This window comes from Ischnura elegans, chromosome 3 (assembly GCF_921293095.1).
Source record: "Ischnura elegans chromosome 3, ioIscEleg1.1, whole genome shotgun sequence".
Classification (NCBI taxonomy): domain Eukaryota; kingdom Metazoa; phylum Arthropoda; class Insecta; order Odonata; family Coenagrionidae; genus Ischnura; species Ischnura elegans.
Genome location: NC_060248.1, coordinates 15,211,873 through 15,232,678, shown reverse-complemented (window position 1 = coordinate 15,232,678; position 20,806 = coordinate 15,211,873). Strand labels below are relative to the sequence as shown.

At 38.5% G+C, this 20,806-nt stretch overlaps 1 protein-coding gene across 1 annotated transcript in view; it reads right to left on the bottom strand.

The window, feature by feature from the left end:
• Positions 1 to 19,771, bottom strand: part of LOC124155484 — a 29,267-nt gene extending 9,496 nt beyond the window's left edge. Inside the window, exon 1 of the mRNA XM_046529326.1 lies at positions 19,698 to 19,771. The gene's annotated coding sequence lies outside the window, so the exon portion shown is untranslated. The remainder of the gene's footprint in view (positions 1 to 19,697) is intronic.
• Between the last annotated feature and the right edge of the window lie 1,035 nt (positions 19,772 to 20,806).

Below are 20,806 nucleotides of genomic sequence, written 5' to 3'. Positions count from 1 at the left end.
TTATTCTATCGTCTCTGTAGAAATTGGAAATTTAGTGGGGTTCCCAATATGACGTTCTCCGAGTGACTCCGAAGGATATCTATTCTCAATTGCTCGAGCAATCGAAGCCTAGCGCGTAGCCCCTGAGTCCCTAGCGGCTCCCGGCCTAATTCATTTAACATTTGTCTAACGCTCTTTGTACCACCGCAGCAGTTTTTTGCGAATCGCGTAGCTTTAGTATTTTTTTTAAGTTCACGAATTAAGTCATTCTGCGCCTGATCCCATATGCACGCTGCGTATCCAAGATGTGGCAGAACGAGTTTTTTTTACTTATTCTTCCGGAAATCTTCCCACAAAACGCTTTGCGAATCCTCGATGAGCGCGGAGGATTTGCTGAATACCCGATGGTTTAACCTGCGCAAAAGTATGAAGTCTCAAAAGAGTATCGACTGCTGGTACCGGGCTGACTTATGTTGTGAATTGAATGATCGGCGAAGTCTTTGCTAATTTCTGCTTGAGATAAGTTGATTTCATTATGAGTACTTTCTTTAATCGTATTTCTTAGATTAAAACGTCCGTGCGATCACAAACATCCTTACAGTGCCTTATTTGGGATTTTATTTGAAAAAAATCTTGTTCTCACCTCCCATATTTTTCCGTCCGGTCGTATAAAAACAAATATTAAATTTAATCTCAATTGGATTTCGTTTGTCCGGTCCGAATAGAAAGATAGGTTTAAATGGGGAATGGGAGTGGTTGATTTTTTGGCTTAATTTGCGGTGAAATTCAGCAATCAATAATATTAAACCCAGTTTACATTAAAATAGGATTAGATGGTTGAATACTGCAGAATAACGGCACGAGAGGTGTAGAGGGCGACTCTCTCACCCGCTGTCAGGGTCCGCCACCGGCGTGTAGCAACCACCCAATCACGACCGATGGCGCTCGGTGACGTCTCGGATCGCATCTCCATCCGAGTGACGTGTTTTTGACGTCACTGACTTAGCAGTGCGTCTGTGAGTAGAAGCTGCGCCTGCCATAATTAATTGAATAGCATTGGATGACGTTGCCTTTAAAGCAGGATTCATCGCGGATCAAATTGTTAATTAATCGAAGGATTTGAGGATATTAGGATGGATTTAAAGCGAGAAGGGTGGAAGGGGCGAACGAGACGAGGACATTGCTTCAGTGATGCACGAATCATCTGCGCGCAAACATCATGAATGTAAAGTTGCGAGCAAAATTGCGGGAAACAAAGACGCATAGTGCGGCTGGTATAGCAGGAATGGATGCTTCTCCCTCAGTTCCGAGTGAGGAAAACTATTATTTTGTGTTATCACTCCAAAGTGCTACCGATCATATATGAAGGAAGTTTTAGATAACAAGCATACTTTTAAAATACTTTGTTATAAATACTATCTTATATGTATTTTGTTAATTCAAATTTGATAATTATAAAAATATATTTAATCAAAGATATTATTTTTGTCAATTTTGGTATATGTACTTTTCTCCGCTATTAAAACCAATGCAATGAAGATAATTATACAATGCAAAACAATGTATAACGATGGTAACCTAAATGGAGGTCCGACTTCTAGATTACCTGAAGCTCTTAATATTTTGTTCATGTCTTTTTAAATAATGTGCAGTAATAAAAATTATAATTTTTTCATTTTATACTCGATAGTCTTCAATGAATCATGAAATTGGATTCAAGCGCATCAACTACATGTTCCATCTATTGCTAAACGGCGTTTCTCTATTCATCTAAAGCCGTAAATGTAACTACCCCGATTGATTTCAAAATATTAATGGCTTGGGCCTTCAATTGTTTTAAGACGGTATCTACATTATTGGGCATAATGGGTATTTCCACTATTTGCATCAACGCCAGCTGCACAATTAATTAACTCGATCAGTGAAAGCCCCAGAATCTCTACCGCCCGGCACATATATTTTCGTACGCGTGTCGCATATTCTCAAGGATAAGTCGGCCTCGTCCTCCATGAGACTTCACTTGTACGATGCCGCGTGAATAACGCGTCCACTCGCTAATGATAGACTTCCATTAGCGAGGGGAACGCACATGCAGACTACCAAGTGCACTTACTACGCAACTATCCACAGCTAGAGAGAGAGAAAAACTCAGCTCATTCCTTACACTATCCGTTGCAAAATTCTGTCGCGCAAACGTGAAAGCTAAATATCTCAAAAACCTTTGTTTCGATGTTAAAACGATGTATATTAAATTAAAACTTGTTGAATTACATAAATAACATATGCTAAATATTTTCCATAGATATCTAATTTATTGTGCGCTTACACACTTAGGTTTAGCGGATTTTATATGGTTTCCGGACGGTTACATCGCTTTTTACGTCTTTTCAGCGACAAAACTGTCAAGAAAAAATTTGAAACCATCTTCGCTGAAAATGCTTACAACAAAAAAGGAGGATTTTTTGCAACATGATGCATTTTCATACGCCTCATTCTAAAATGGTGTACAGTAAACTTATAATAATTCAGTAAGTGGGTAAAATAGGTATAGTATGGTACTTGGAGGAGGCAACTGACAGCTGAGGTGAGTGAGATATGAAAATGTTTTGTACATATTTTGTGCATGAAGACTGTCACAGTTATCTATTAACGTTATGTTTATTACCCAATCCATTTTTTTCCTCCATTGGTGTAATACATTCACTGAATTGTCACTCTCGAATTTTGGATAGTAATAATTGCGTTCTTTCAGTGTTTTTGTTGGAACAGAAACACATTCAATTATGGATTTAGAAAAAAAGGTGATCGAGAACGAAACTCTATTTATGAGAGTGACGGTGTGAAGGCAAAATAAGGCGATGAAGTGAGATCTTTCCAGTTTCTAGGAAGCACTAAAGCATTGGGAATGGCAGAGGAGATGAGAATTAGTTTATGCCAAGTAGCAGTGACATTTGGTAAAGCCCACGGATTGTTCACAGCGAAAAATATCCCGATCGCATTGAGAGAACCCCTATGAAAAAATTGTACAAACCTGTTTCAAATTTTTATACATTCTTATACATTGCCATGGTAATGTATAAGAATGTATAAAAATTTGAAACAGGTTTATACAATTTTTTCATGGAGGAAAGGTCCGAAAAATGGTTCGTATGGTTTTGAATAGGGTTGGAGTATGGAGGAGAGAAATATTTAGAGAGAGTTTAGGCTATTCAGCAGAATGGAAAAGAGTGACAGTCAGACACTACGTTTACCAATCGAGCTTCAACGAAGAACACATGATGAATCCACTATTTAGATATTAAGAAAGCAATTTATGTAGTAAACTTCCCATAAATGGCAAGTAATCTCTGCAGGTGTTCCCTTTATCTTCGACTCATTAGTGCCCACAAGTGGGTTAAAAATTGCCATTATCAGTTATGATGATAAAACATTTATGCTATCGTCTCCATTTCCACATTCAGAAACTAGATGAGTATAATAAGGAGACGTACTACGAAACGTAAACACGTTGGAGGGAGGCAAATAGAGGGAAGGTATAATCGAAAGGTGAAGATGGATATGTTAAAAAAATGCACGCAAACGCAATGAGCCAAGTCGATTCACTTTCTCTTTTCAGATCGATCCGAGTTCAGACCGATCTCAGCTCGGTTGGTTAAACGCAATGATAAATAAAGAATAAAAATTTGGGATGAGATCTGCATGTCAAGTGAATTACTAGAAGGAACAAGGTAAGTCACCCTAAGGAAGAGTTAACAAGGTGCTTCATCATCGCAGCAGTAAGCAGTAAATGCAATAGTATCCGCTAATATTGTGCACAATAATTTTGTTACTGTCCGCGTAAGTAGAGAGTATCACCTAAGAAATACGTTCATGGTCGGAACATTTCCTTTGGAAATTCAAAACGTATATTTTTTGTTCACATTACATCTTTAAAATGCCCTCGGTGGCGGCGAGGTAAAGTCCTCACCTGTTAGATTCACGGGTTCAAGTCCCACCTGGGTAGAATGCCCATATCCATATACATAGAAAATCTTAGCAACGAATGAGGAAAATGGCTTTAACTTCAATTTACTATCAGTTACCAGAAGGATTTTTCAAATATTTATCCAGCGATGCAAATTTGGCCTCACGGCTATGATTTCCCTATCTTCACTCACCGTGCACAAATATTCAAAGGGTTTTATGCAACGTATTTATAATAAATAATTAAAGTAAAAAATTTCGCATAATATTTTATTGATAAAAGGGAAAAAATTAAAAGATATTGCTATCATAAAGTCGAAAATTTTATTTTTTAAGATTCTACAAAACATTGACGGTAGGAAGCAAGGCCGTTGCAATCGATCCACCCGTGTCTTGTTCCGTCGCAAACACTCCAGTCCGCATGGAACTGTTTGGACTTCGGGGGAGAAGACGATAATATGCCCCGTACGTGGTGGGTATGGGCAACTTGATAACGATTTTCACGAAATGCCGACTGTAAAAAGTGTCAGAGTCATGAGGAATCCAAATTTGGTCCGTGTGACCTTTAAATCGTAGATTAACATGGAAATACCTATTTAACGAGAGCGATGCAAGCAGCCATTTCGGAAATTCTCGAGGATTGCCCCCTGAGAGTAAAGTCACAATCGCATTTGGGGAAGAGGTGTGAAAAATGATTCGCGTGGTTTTGGATGCGGTTAAAGTATGAAGAGGATAAATATTTCGAGAGAGTTAGCCGTAAGGCGGTTTTTTCTGGATATTGAGGTGAGAGACGATCTACAGTCATTAAAAACGAAGTTTACCAGAATTTCTTATGCAAATAACTCAGGGCCTATTTATTATATTTTAACTTTCCTTCACCAAAATTCCAACCAATAACCAATCTTCTCCAAAAATATGATTTCTCGGGAGATCCATCTTCCTATCAAGATCATTCGTAGAAATTTACCAATTAAATTACATTCTCGCCTCGTTACCACCCAGTGTGCTATTGATTTATTACCAAAATATGCCACTGGATTGATATAGACTAATTGGGTTAAGCCGTAGTATCGAGAATTTATGCTAGCTAAATATTTGAAATACGGGTTATTGACCGCAAATATCTTAACTATCAACAACTTGTTGAAAAATAGATCCAAGTTCGTTAAAGTCAGTGCACATAAGCAAGCCAGATCCTGAGCCACGGTCCTTAGCCTTACCATAATGACGTCACTAACGCTAGCAACGGTTGTGTCCTTGTTTTTTTGGCCTTGTGGTCGGGAGGCCCCTTGGTTCGCTTGATCGAGGGGCCTTGTGGCTTCAGAGGAGAGTAATCGAGATGGGATATGGCGATCCGATGGAATCTAATTTCGGGAGTCGCCTCTTCGTGGTCCTAGCGGTCGCTCGCAGATTCACCTCGCAATTTTCAGAGCAGCTGTTTTAATTTCTCTTCTCATAATTGTCACCGCGACGATGAGAGGCGGCCATTGAGAAGGGCAAAGAAGGCCTTAGCGGCCAAAAAGTGTAGCCTCGCTGAAAAAGGTGGCGGAAAGATGAAAACGTCCGCCATATTGAATACCCCGCTGTACCCCTCTACATATAATGCAGAAGATGACCCATTTATTAGTAATCCCCAGAAACAGTAATCTACTGTCGAAAGAAAGAATTGTTGACATGAATTATTTCCCATTTTAAGACCTTGAATTTTCATAATTCATCGGGAATACTGGCATAACAGAATACTAAGATACAATGGGAGCATCTGCGAAAATGTTAATTTTTATACAATCACGAAATATCGTATAATGTGTCGATATTTATGTATTGATTCATGCTAAAACTTTCCAGACTCCTCCAGTTGAGCTTTGATTCCGCAAGGATTTGCTTCTCCCGTCGCCGTGCGCGATTCTCTCGTCTTCTTCTCACTTCCAGCAAGTCTAGCTCGGATTCCTAGTGGACCCCAGCCTCTTCAAGAATCCCTTCGTATGATAATGTTTTGCCTTTCAAGTAAGTGGACCATGTACCCCTCTTCTAAATCGTAACCAATGAAATATTGTTATTACAACTGTAAAGTCTGTCTTTGTCCTATTTTGAATGGGATTATGAATAAAATAAGTCGGTCTGATGATGCAAAGCAATCCAATTTTTATCTTCTTCTCAATTCACAGCTTGTGCGGCCTGCAACCTTTCACTGAACCCTTCCTGTTGACTACATAAACTGCACAGTTATGAGTGCTGCTGGAAACCTATCTTCTGAATCAGAGTACTGAAAATTCCTTTCCATTTCCACTGTTTTGCCGTTTTTCACCGCTCTTCTTTCGTTCTGACTTGCATGATAATTCTCAGTCTCTGCGTGATGGCGTGCTCTTGAAGAAATCTCCTCCCATTGCATTTTATCTCTCCAGATTTACTTGATGTTATGATCTTGGTTTTTTGCACGCAGAACAATCGTTTTATTGCCTCTTGAAAGCATGAATTCTCCTTGATGATGTGCCCGTGTAACCTCATTTAGTTTCTATGTACTTGAAGAGGACTAGATAAATATTTGAAACCTATGAAAAAATCGCAAGCGGGAATAAATATAAAATGAAAGCATGAGCGGGGAAAGGACAGAGAAGAGGATAGAATGAAAAGGAATGCTGTGAATTGAGTCAGACAGTTCAATTTGGGAATTCGCCGGTGGTAGAACACCTGCTTTTAAAAATCCTTCGTAGTCACTCTCGCCTGCTAATTCTCGGGTTAAGGGTTCGACTCCTACCTGAGAGGGTGTTTCCCTAGTCTAAACGGTGTTCAAGTTTACTTCTGATGGATCTATCGTGCTTTTCAAAATTTTACCTAGATAGCTAATAGAACCGAACGTGATGTGAATGAAACCGGGAATTATATTCCTCTGTCGCAAAATTGAAGGTAATATATTTTCTAGCAAATAACGCACGGCCAATGCCGTACGCTTGGGTCGTTTGTAGTGGGATATTCAAATCCTGGGTCGTATTTCGTCAACTTTTACGCGAATTTTCATGTCAATATGTCACGCGTCTGCTCTTGTTTGAGGCTTGAAGGGGCTAGGAAGATCCGGTCCGCCCGCTGCAGGAATGTGATTGCGTGGGTGTAGCATAAAAAAGCCATCGGTCCCACCCAAGTGTCACACGGAAATATGAGTAGGCAGCACGTTCATGGATGACTGAAACTGCGTTTTGACGTAGAGTTCACGTGCGGCAGAGAAACAAATGAAAGAGCAATCGGGATAGATGAGTCACAGAAATGAAGAGGAAGAAGATTATATAGAGCAGAATATGGAGCGCACGGAAAAAGAAGAGCTACGCGAAGTGAGAGAAGCACGCGCTTTTCGATGCGTCTTTTTTTCCTCTCGCTGCGAAAGCCTCGCATTCCAAACGTGCTTTGCTCCACTTCCATTCTTCTCGCGAGTATGTCGCTGAGTGCGAAAACAAATGAAGGTGCATCATCAATGTTACCGAGACGATAATTACCCGAAGTAGGCTTCAGATGGAAGTCTCTCAACACACTCGTCTTAATTGACCTTGGTGCCTACCTCTCGTGGCTTCGAAAAAAAGCACCACTCTAAAGTTTTAAAATATGACTGGTGATGTATCATTGGCGCAATTAGGAGTAATATATTAATTTTAATGGATCCTTTTACTTAAAAAAGCTCTCCTGGCTGAACATTACACAAGAAGAATATTTAAATTGGCCTGTTTTATCAATTCCATACTTAAAAACAATGAACCACTAAACATCATTGACTTCTATCTCAAGAGAACAACATTACCTGATGTTGCTAGTGGACCTGAAACCAATCATCTATATGTTTCACATTATCGGTCCACAGCTTTCCAATAACCCTTAAGGGCTTACTTTCATTTATTTCTCTGCCGCACGTGCACTCCACGTCAAAACGCAGTTTCAGTCATCCACGAACGTGCTGCCTGCTCATATTCCCGTGTAACACTTCGGTAGGACCGATTGCTTTGTTATGCTGCACACACGCACTCGTTTTCCTGCAGCGGGCGGACCGTCGACACTTCACATACGTGGAACAACCTTCCTTAAAAAATCGAAGACTGGCAGGTAAATAATTACCTTTCTAAATGTTTGTGTTTAAAAAAAAAAATAGATAGCCGATCAGAAGCACATTGAGACAAAAGCCAAAATTATGATAGGAAACAAAAACAACTGAAATTTTAACATCCTTTTAATGTTTTAATTCAATCCTAATTCTATCAAATGGATTATGCAACTCATATAAAATTAGTTGTAAACTGAAAATTATGCTTATAAACGCCTATTATTGACTGCGCAACGCAGCGAAGCACAACATGATTACCAACATTAAATAGAATTAAAAGAGTAGAACAAGTAACTGTCGCTCTGAAAAACGTAGAAATATTTTGTAAAGTTTATAACGAAAGTGGGATTGACGATTAAAAAATGGCGTGCCGCTCGTCGGCATGACGTCAAACAATGGGAAATAATACGTGGCCAAAATGAAAAATAAAACTAATCATGTTCTGCTGATTTTACAACAAAATTATTGTGGCTATTTTAGCTTAAATAAATATTAAAATAGAGACAGACTGCTGTTTTAATTATCAACTGTGAAAGAACCATACGGTTGCCCACAAATTTTTCACGCCGCAGCTCGCTACGAGAGTGCTGCTACGTCCAAAGTCTACGTCAAATCAAGGAAGATATTTCAAATTTTAGGTATGGAAACGTTTTAGAAAAGTCAGTGTTATTTAAATATCAACGTTTAATCTAACTACTAATCTTCATGAAGATAAGCCAGAAACAAAGTGTGGGAATTATGAATTTTTTTAGAATTAATTACATAATTTTAAAGGGTGTATCACTTCTAGTTTACATTGAAATTTACTATGCATAAGAGTAATCACATGGAAAATTCAAAATATTTTGCTCTCGTCTGATATTAAGGTATTATTTCATTTTTTTTAAGAGTGCGATTGCCTTTCTTACTCCTGAACTGGCAAGTAGAATGCGAGAATCTCTCGAATTATGTTTCTCTCAGAAATAAGGAGGCGCACCAAAGTGCACATTATATTCTGCGAACGATTAAAATTTATCGAATGATTTGTTCTTCCATGTTATTATTTGGCATCATCAAACTATAGAAGGAATTCAAATTTAACACAATTGTGTTCGTTTAATATTGCAAACCCTGTAACAAGAAATCTTATTTCATCTATTAACACGATTTTTATTTAGTTCCCTTGGGTGGGCATGTTGCAATATAAAGGGTGCTTTCCGAAATGGCCGCAAAAGCGTTCCTTTATCTCCTAGCAGAGCCACACTGTAAAAAATGACGTCACTTAATTGTTAAAGTTTCCTCCGCAGGAGCTACTGCGGATGCTGCAGACCCAGAGCAGCAGTAGAGGCGGTAAACCTACGGAAGCCAATGTACGTTTGTTAGTGTTCGCAGCGATCGGCTCGTTTACTAACTCATTGTACGCACTTAAATTAAATATCATGGACATAATTCAGAATATTGACGTTTACTGAGGAAAACTGTTTCTAAGTTGGAATTAAAAATATTGAATCGGATGAGAAAATGTATTAATAAATGTCTGAATACATGAAATATTTTGTTTTCTGGCTTTATAGCGCGATTTCCCGATGGTATTTTGAATAGCATCTTGCGAGAGCATATAATACGTAATAATTTCTGACTAATTCAACATACCTACAGAACTATTATTATAAATACGTTTTTCACGCATGACTCAATACATGTTACATTAATTATTAGAATTTTTATATGATTTTTGACGGATAAACTTCCTCGCACTGCCAAACCGTTTTAATTTATGAGCATTCATTCAGCTTGAGTGTGCATTTTCCTATATTTTCGGCAGTTGTGAGATTCACCATATAAATGTTATGTTATAGATATGATATTATATATTCCAGAGGATTCCATTAATTTAATGAACGCGACAATTTCTAATTTTCGATAATGGTTTCCATCTTATTTCGATTGGTGCTCGTCGCGTAAAAGTATAACTTCTAGGTGGTGGCAAAAGCAATTTTTACTACTGATCTCCGTCTCCCTTTACACTGGCCTGTCATATTACCGTATACATGTTATCCTCTGCTTAAGTTTCAAGATATACACTTATATTAAGTCAGTGCATGAAGTATACGATCCAATTCAAAGTCATGCATATATCACATACTTTGCTGAAACCAGTGGCGGATCTATGGGGGGCTACGGGGCTATAGCCCCCACTTGGATATCCAATTTACACTAGATAGAATGGTTGAGATAGAAGAATTTTTTCCGACCCCCACTACTGCTGGAATTTTTAATCCCACTTAGCCCACCCCCCTTGTCCTTATCCTGTATCAGCCACTGGCTGAAACCAAGAATATTGAGGATCAGCCATGAATTCTGTGCCGATGCGTCCTATCGTTTTCTCGTTTACGTATAGAAAACCTTATCGTCGAAAGAATCTTTTCATTTGAGACGGAAGTATTTTTAAATTTTTAATACAGTCGTGACTCTTCTCGATTCTAATGGCTGAAAATTATATTATTTTAGGCCTCCATCCTTTAATTTCGCAGTTTTCTTGTTTACCAGTTATTTATTCAATTTACTTCGGAAATCACCATTGCACTTTACAAAATTTTGTAGCGAAGTAATCTACGGTAGACTCTACTGAACGTTTCTCTTTTACAGTAGAAATTTTGTTTTTCGTTTAGTTGAGTCGCAGCAGTTACAGTGCTGCCCGTTCATTTTGGAACGCGCTCAGAATTATAGTTGAGAAGGACACAGTGAGGAACCTGAAAAGCTGTTCTAACAAAAATCCGTATCCATTATCCTCTGATAAAATAAAAAAATTCAAGTATCGGAAGTGTTTTAAATAATTTGCGGTACTCAAACTCAGGCCGATAGATAGTCGATTATAATATCCACCGTTTCCCTTTATACTCCAAGAAAGAGTATTACAGTTAGTAAATTGCTAAAAAAAAATAGTAAAATTCCAGTAATTTGAAACGAATTATACTAATCATAGAGCGAAATAATTGATTATCTGACATTCCTGAATGTATTTTACGACGAACGTAATGATTTTATCCATAACTTAAAACATTTTCCCTCTTTATATAAACAAATACGTGTTCTCTTAGCTCTGTGTGCGCACACTCACACAGAGCTAGGAGACGCTGTGGCCAATGGGTTGTCTTGACAAGCCTGTTGAGAGACTTCTTTCATGAATTTTGTCGCCAAAGGTCCGCCACCCCTAGTCTTATTTTAATACTAATTGGTGAATATTCAATAAGCTGGAATGCGAATGCTATAATGACCGCAGGTAGCGAATCCTAGAAAGAACGAACACGACTCAATTATGATCGATATTTCGATCAGTGGAAGGGTGACCAAAAAAGCCATCTTGAAATCAAATGATTATCATCCGACGCATTGGAGGACGAAAAGGCTGATGTGTGTCCGGCGTGTACAAAAAGGTCAGCTAATTTCACTCAAATTTGACACACGCGTGTGCTATATGACGTCGCAAATAATAAACCATAATTAAAATCGGAAAAATTACACCAATTACAGTTATAAAAATATTTATGTACATAAAGTACTATTTTGCTAAATTGAATTGAATTGAATTTAATACTCCAAGCTTGAATGTACACTTTTTTTAACAGGACAACACAAATGGAGCTTTAGGTAGCTCCAATGGTAAATAAACCAGCATGGGAGCTACCATCTTAAAAAATTAATTTCACGGCAGACCAGAAAAAAAAGAAAGTATATATAATTTTTTTGAAACATTATCACTATGAAACATGTATGTGATACAATAACTTACAATAAGCAAGAATATAGTATAATATGTGGACAGAACAAAATTAATTTCTTTTTTTCCTCCTTTCACAAAAATATAAAAATTATATATAATAGTATTATATTATTCACAAACATCAAAAAGATCATCCATATCACCATGGGACAGCAACCAATCTTTGGCCTTTTTACAAAATAAATAAAGTGGTATCTTTCCCACGAAGTGATTTCTGTAGGCTTTTAATATCCATTCATGACTAGGGCTAAATTTGACAATAAGATAACGTTAAAAATTTATTAGCATGTATTTATTTACAGAAAAATGGAAAATCGTTTACGTTAAGTATAAAATAAATACAATTTTCGTAAAATACACACGGAAATGTCATTGTTCCTCGTGTCATATATCCGCCACACTCGCATTGTAGGAGGGAGCGCCCACAATCCCTGCTGCCCGTATCGCATATGCGAATTAAGTGTTGCATACTCTCTAGGATATAAGCGGCAATCAAACTATTATTAAATTTTAATTTGTCGTTTAAATGTACTACCATACTGGTCTCAACCTTAACTTACACTTCATAAAGCAGTCGTGACCGAGTGGTAACGGCGACTAGAAATCAGATTCCCTATTGAAGCTTAGGTTCGAATTCTAAGTGCGAATTCTAATTGCCGACCTCAGTGGCGGCGGGGTTAACTCCTCGCCTGCCAAACTGAACATCGCGGGTTCGAGTCCTGCCTGGGTGTGTTAACCCTATGCAGGACGTGGATTTTAGTAACCTTTTTGTTGTTAAATATTATAAAACCCCGATATAAAAGCCAAGTAACGCTGTTTTCAGTGGCAATAAATAAATGAATTAATTAACCATGATATTATCCTTTCATAATACTGCAGGAAGCTTTTCGCAAGTATTCCGGCCCCTTTATAAGCATTATTCAAGACTCAGGCGTAGCTATTTACAAATCAAGTACGTATAACCCTGTAATTTCCACTCAACTATTCTATGGCGGCCTCTTCATTCCTCTGACTTATAGACTCATTCATCGCTCCCCATCTTTCCTTAGGTTTAAAATTAAGTTCATTCCTTGTTCCTATCCTCATAGTCAAACCATATTTTAGAGAAGTGAAGACGTTGGAGATGACGAACGCCACGGACACCTCAGTACATCAAAAATTGATGAAAACGTAGAAAAAGTGAAAGAAATGTTATGGATCCTAATATTATGTATATTGTTATTGGGCACATTTTGAAGGCAACAAAGTTAATGTCGAAGAATAAATATTTTAAAAATAAATAAAATTCCCGTTATTTTCGGAACCCACCTCTCACATTGAAATACATTTTTTCATTCAACTGTAATAATAGTCGAAGTGTAATAGTAACTATTTGATGAGCTGGAAGAACAAACCGAGAGAGAGAGGATTCGCGCCACAGTCCGAGAACAAAGCACATTGTAAGTCCTCAAAGCAAGGCTTTCTGTAGCAACGGCTCTTGTCTTAATTCCAATGAAACTGGCTTTGCTTGAAGAGACATTTTTTATGATTTCATGGCTGAGAACGTTAGTAAACTTGTAACCAAGTTTTACATTTTTATTGTCTGTCTATTTATTTCATGCATAATATCCATGCCATGAAGCCTATTTTAATTTTCATTTAGTATCAGCCTTTTCATAGATTAAGACTTTCAAGCATGACAAAAGTTCCATTCTGCGGGGTGTATTTTCATGTAAAAATAAGAGGGAGTAGAGCAATGATTCGTCGGATAATAATCTCAGAGGCAAAAATTGTCAACTTAACACAACTTCCTATGAGCGTAATAGCAGTTAGGAGATAAAAAATACAGAAAAATTCTTATCTGTATTACATATTGCATGATGCATCTGAATTAATTGCTGGGTTAAATGAGGGACAAACTGCATGATTATGAGGTGATTTTGAAATGTTTTAATAAGCATATAATAAACATTAAAATGCATATAGTAATCCACTAATTTGGCACAGTGTCTTGCATATCGATGACAGCAAAAGCAGTTAGAAATGTTTTGAGAATTACAGTCGTAGCACTCACCAAAATTTAAGCTTTTCATCTGACACGTCTTTCTCCAGTCAAAATTCTCCAACAAATGACGCAATATGTTTCAATTGGCAAAAACAGCTACTTGAAACTATTTTATGTAAAAAATCGTAGATGATGACTATTAATTAATTTTTTGTTTCTTAATAGAAATCATATCTCGTTAAAAATCTTGGAAATTAAGTCAGAAATAACTGTTAGTAAAAGCATCGTATTAATAGATTTACAATTTTTGCAGCATATAATAGGTCCAAGGGCGTTACCAACTTAATTTGTGGAATTTTCAAGGGAAAACGAATATAGCCTTATATTCGAATTTTTCGTCATTTTTGGAAGCCTTTGTCTATGAAAAGGCGGATGCTACATGAAAATTCTTTTGGCATTCCTTTCAATGATTTTCAATTGTTGATGTGTAATTTAGACAATCATCGAGTTCCTCCCTCAAAAGAGGAGACTTAGGGATTCGTCCATTACGCTGATTTTCGACTGTGGAGATTGCTTTCTTCGTGTGCCTTCTTCGTTTCGATTCGCGCATCTAATTACTCCTCGCCTTGTCCTTCGGTTCATTCGCAGCAGCCGGATCTCCTCCCACGCCCCGCTCCGCTCTTTTGTCTTCGGGCGCGTGACCAAACAATGGCGGGGATCGCGTTTTCCCGCGGTTGGCACGCGAGTGGCGCGAAACAAACAAACAAACAAACGACCATCGGACAACTCATGAGTTATGGCGTCTGCATAGCTGACAACTAATTAACGGCGACGCCCGAATGGCGATCGCAGTCACCACGACGACCACGTGGCCTCTTAGATCGCGTGGAGCGCGCTCTTCAGCTATCACGCCACGCCTCAGACGAGCAGCGCCCATTTGTCACAAGGCGGGATCGCATGGCTGTCGTGCATGTTTCAACAGGAGGGCGCAGGCGCAAACGCCGTTGTGAGAGGAGACAGTTGTTCGCGGGAGGAGGGAGTCACTGGCTCGCAACCTTGTCAGCGTTGTCGGTGATTCTGCACGGGGGGGCCTAAAATAATTATTATTTTTGCGTCGTGGATGCATGGAAAGAAAGCAGCAGTGGGTGGAAAATCATTCTGTTCCTAGATGATCCTGGTTCCTTTTCTAGCTCGTTTCAGGGTCCCGCAGTAATTAGTGTCGCGCAATTGGTGATCCAAGTGTCAAAATCGGTCTCTCTCACGCGACACGCTCCTTCGAACACAATGTCACGACGCCCGTCGTCACGATTAAATCACGCTCAGTATTTGGAGATTAACATCACCATTACTTTAAAAAGATGCTATCACTCTCAACACAAAATTCAGCCCAAGAAACAACGGTTGTCGGCTGATTCGGAGCTTCGACTTAATGTTTTCAAAAGCCCTCTTCGATCCACACTACCCAACTATGCCTTCCTAATGCATTCTCCCATCACTATCTCTAAATTCACAAAAATTGACATGGGAAATAATTCCCTACCTTTGAAGTCCATATACCCTTGCGATGACATCCTTGATATACCGCGAGGACGTAGCATCTATTGCGTGAATGTAAATCTAAAAAGTTGACCCCTAATAATAAATTACAGGCCTTTTCTTGGACACTCCAGTAGCCACATTATGAATTGCTCATATAAGCGTTTGCGTGGGATACGATTTTATTTTTTATTTATTTTTCTCCAAAAAAAATATAATTTTAGGCAATTTTTCAAATCTTAATCCCTGCACTGTTTTAATTCAGTAGGAACTGGCATAATTTACTATAAAAACTGAATGAATACTAAATATTTTGGAAATGACTTTAATAAATTTGCACTCATCTTTATTTTAATAAAATGCTTGAATTTTTTAAAAGTACCAAAACATATCTTTGATAAGGAACTTAAAAAAATACACTTAAATTATCAATTGCACTCTTGGTTCTCCTATTTTTTATATTCATAAGCACACGGACACTTCGGAAACACTATTCTTGTTAACACTGTTATTCTAGAAGTACGATGTGACCCCCGAAAAGGAACTGCCCCCCCCCCCCTTCCTTCACTGCGCGAACTCACGCGCCTGTGGCTTGGACTGAATTGAACTCTTCCGAAGCCTAACTTAGCCAACTTCCGAGTTAAATCGTAGTGAGGCAGGTATTTTCCCGTTCATTGCGAGCTCTAACCAAGTGTTTTCCAATATAGATTCTTTTTTCTGCCGGAACCAGACGTATTTTGCGCCTACTGATTCCTCACTCGCCATTTTCCTACATAGGATTTTACAAGCTTATTGCTCTTCTTGCCACCAAGCGGACGTGTGAGGTACTATCGCGGCCACTGAGCCAATTACGCAATAAATGTTATACGCATCATAGTCGTTAATTGTGGGCAGTATAATTACTATTTCCAAACGCCAATCTGTTTCATGCTGATATTCTTAAAACTATTGTTTTGACGCCTTTCGCATCTGAATGATTGATTCGGAGCAGTTACCCACACAAACGCGTACGGTTGTATTTATTTTGCGTATCAAAGGAATATAAGAATATCTTGGCATTAATTATCACTGATTATGGTGATCTAAATCTGGTTTAACTACCTTTCGGTCACCTCCTCCAAATACCATACCATACGACGTGGTGCCGACTTACCGCTACTTAGCTTTATTTCTAAAATTTAACTTTATTTCATAGTGTACCTTGCTTAATTCCTTTTCAAATAACCCCTATACACAACTGATCGTATACCAGAATTTTTCCCGACTCGTAATTTTGATATAAATTCAGGTAAATAAAAAAACTCGGGCTAGAAATAAAGGAAAAGTCAGGAAAATAGTAAATGGAAATTTGCAATGAGCACTGTGTGAGGGACCTCAATATTAGGCGGCATAGAGCGTCTCCAACTACTCCTCTGCTGTCGTTTGCTTCCATATGGTAGCGTCTTTGAATGAACGGTATCGGGAGAAGACCGTGAATACTCGTGAAGCAAAGGCGCAGTCGGAGAAACTGTAAAGGCACAAAAATGCCAACGGAGAAAAGCCCTGGGTGAACAAGTGTACGTAATGGAACATTGCAGGACGGCCAGAAAGTTTTCTCAAGAGTGGTGATCTTATCGAGCAGGGCTAAGGAAGTACTCATACTACCAAATCTTTATTTGAGTGATTGGCAGAAGAAACAAGCGAAGACGACTTCTAAGGAAACCATTTTGGATTTTGGGAGAATCTGGGCCAACAGTGGGTAATCTATACCTGAAACTGTTAACTAAGAAAATTATAAAAGAAAAAAAACACGTAACCAGAAATTTTCTGAGCGAAGTGCTTTGGTGACATTCGGGTTCCATACATAAAATTCCGTGCATCGAAAAATCATAAATTTCAATAAATAACTTGTATGATATGTGGCACAATATGGTGGAAGTTAATAATATTAGTTGAATAAAACATTGCAACATTTCCACTGAATATGCTGCTCTATCCACGAAATGTGTCGCGCAAAAATAAATTATTTGGCCATAATAAAGTGCCTTAAGTGACCAAATCTATTCAAATCTATCCATAAGCTATTAATTTCGCATGAATGCTGCTAAAAAAATATTCACCATTGGTATTTTAAGCGATTTGGTCTTATTTATGGTGACTTGGTCTCCACAGGCGTTTATTTTTCTTAAATACGCCTGATTTTTCGAAATAAATTATCGTAGGCACTGGGGTAGTAGTTTACACTCTCTGATTTTAATAAAATTTCAGATATGAGACCCTGATCTGAGTCCTTAACTTTGAATAGTTAAAAGAAAGTAAGGGAATCAAATCCCCTCGAAGGCAGGGCATATATGGCGGGCAAACGCTGACTGAGTGCCTGGATGCAGCCGTCGCGACGCGTCGTGAACTTGGAGTAGGAATTCGGAAGGATCATCTACGAACATTACCGGGACCGGGTTATAGGAAGAAAAAAAATAAAGGAGAAAAGTCAGCGAGGGAGTCTGACTCGGGTGTTAACTATCCCCAGCACTCTTTAATGTGTAACATGAAAGATTTTCGGATGAAAAGGAAAAAAAGAGGTGTTATTTCGCACTCGTCCGACCGCACCGTAAATATGCAGCGAGCATATGGGATCCGGCTCAGAAAGATTAAATCCGTGAAATTATTAAAATACAAAGTATAATTGTACGGTTTGATTTATCAATAAATTCCATAACGTTGCATTCATTTTAAAATAGAAAGAATGCTAATGCAATGATATGTAAAAATATTACGAAGACCGAGACTGCGCTTACAAATAGGAGAAATACGGTCACCATCTGCTAAATACGCAGGGAGCTGACGACTGTGGCTGCTGGGATTACTGGGACTCAAAGTGGACGAGGTTCAAGAGCCAATTGCCGCATCATTTCAACCAGTCGTTGCGTAAGAAAAAATATTTTAAACCAAAGACTATACCGCTCGACTCTTTATACTTCTGTCCATTTTTCGCCATTTTGGATTTACATCTGCAGGAGGCCCATCGAGAACTAGGGGTGCTTTCACAAAATGGCTTCGCTCTTTAAATTTGATTTTCTACTACGCGCACTACAAAACCATCCGATGATGGCTCTCGCAACAAACGGTATTCCCTTTCATAAAAAGTGCCTTGATTCCCTTCCCTCGGTATTTCGAAAGTCAGACTCGTTATAGCCATGCCAAGATTACAACGACTTGCCGCTTGGTCATTCTCGTGAAAGTTCGGCACCAGCAGCCAGTTACTGTTGCATATCAAAAAATGTGGTTAATTAAACTAATGGTACGAGATACATTGAAATTTAGATAAGTCATGGTAAAATTGTGAGGTCTTCAAACAACATTCAGATTAGTTATTCCCAGTGGACTTCAAATGCCTAAAGTCTTAATACCATTTAAAACATATATTTAAAATATTATTAGGAAGCATTCTCGCTCGTAGCGTGAAATTAAATGTATATGAGGGAAATTATTGATCGGAGAAAGGATCAACAAACTTAAAAATAAAAAAAATTGTTGGAGAAAGGTGCTGATTAAAGAAATGCTGTGGTAAAATGAAATTAAGTTTCAAGTTATCCAATGAATCTTAAATAAAAACCGTGAAGGCATGACGCATAACTCTATAAACTCGCTTTTAACATTTTTTTAACTCCAGAGAAGTTACAGAAAATTCAACTTTCATTACGCTTCTTCTTTCGACGAATAAATTGAATTGAACCCATTATATTCGCGCTTCCTAGTTTGGAATTGCGCCTTCGAGCGCATTTAAAAAAAATCAAAATTAGAACCTGTGGTTTCTTACCAATTTGACCAACAAACTTTTTGCCGCCTAATGTGATTAAATTTAGCATTTACAACCAATTTAGCATTACAACAACATTGGTTGTAATTTTGGCGTGAATTTCGTAGAATTTATGCTGAATTATTCACGAATCGCTTCTTTTTTTAGCCTCGTTCCGTGATTCGCAATGCGAAGTAGAGTGCACTAAATAGTGATAGTGTGCTATTCACCTTGTTCGCCTCTAATCGAGAACACACTCACATTCCCAATCACAATTGCATTTACAATGGATATCACGTCTGCATGGATGGTATTTTTCCTACACATTATAAATGTTACGCCACCACGCATTATTTATCTGTGAAATTTCTGAAATAGAATTGCTCGCAATGGGTTTGCCAATATTTTGTATTTCAAGTAAATCTAGGCGCGCGGTTAGTGATTGAAATAAAAGTTCTCGTCATCACCATGCGCGCATTCACTCAGACGCGACTATCTGTCACGTTTATTTCTGCTGCCATTAGCGGCAATTTTATTTTGCGAACCTTATGTAACACAAAAATATTTATATTTGAACGATATGATGAATATATGCATATATAAATGGAATCACTCACTCGTATGTTCGGGTCGCTCACACGCTGCTCTCCTGTTGCTTGGATGTCGCTTGGATGTTGTCGCCGAGGAGACGAGAGAGGGCGCCCGCGTGTGGCGCCTATTTAAAGCCCTTCACGCGAGCAGGGAGTGGAGGGGGGAGGGAGAGAAATCTCTTCTGTCCGTGGCGCGCGCGTCGAATTGGGGGAGGAGGGGTGGGCGGGAAACAACCAACCCCCTTCCACACCCCCCAATCATCATCGTGATAATCGCGAGGCGGACGCTCGGCTACTTCGACAATGGGCGATTTCGAAAGCGAGCGATGTGCGTGAGGAGGGCTGCGATGTGCAGGTGATGATCGCCTTTGACTGCTCCTAAAATTCCATTCTTCACACATCAATGTATTCACGGTTAATTTTTATCGCGTCAGAACCAACGTTGTTGAAAGGAAAGGGAAATTAATGAGTTTCAAGATTAAAATTTCACATTTATCAGGAAAACGGTCTAAATATAAGTTTAAGACGGTAAAAACTTCGATCAGCTATAACTTTTCTAGCAACATAAAATGTTATCATACGGAGTAAAAGAAAATAATGGCGGAATTTGCCACGGAGACTCCATGCAAATGATTTACCGTCTAGCACAAGTGTGGCCAAAATTTATTGGAATGCGCGTATAGTTTCCACAGGATAAGCATACCTACAGTTCATGATATTTCGCAAGTTTCTGGAGAGAAGCCTTTTGCTTATTGGAAATCAGAAGATGGATATGAGTTATCGATCAAGGCGATATTTTTTCCCTGCCTATTTATTGACTAAACCCTTGGATACATCAGCAAATGTTATCCGTTTAGGCCATATTGATTTGCACCAGTTTTCATTTCCGTTAACCTTCCAAACCGAGGATGTACCTCGACGGGCCAAGTTCACAATGACTTACTGCTTGGTCATCCTCGCGTACGTTAAGGACCAGTGCACAGTTCCTGCTGCATCTCTAACGCATAGTTAATTAAACCGAGGATACAGGAAACATTGAAATTTAGATAAGTCATGGTGAAATTATTACGAGTGAGATCTTCTAACAAAATTCAGATTAAATACACCAACGGAAAGTTCGCCATGAAAAAAT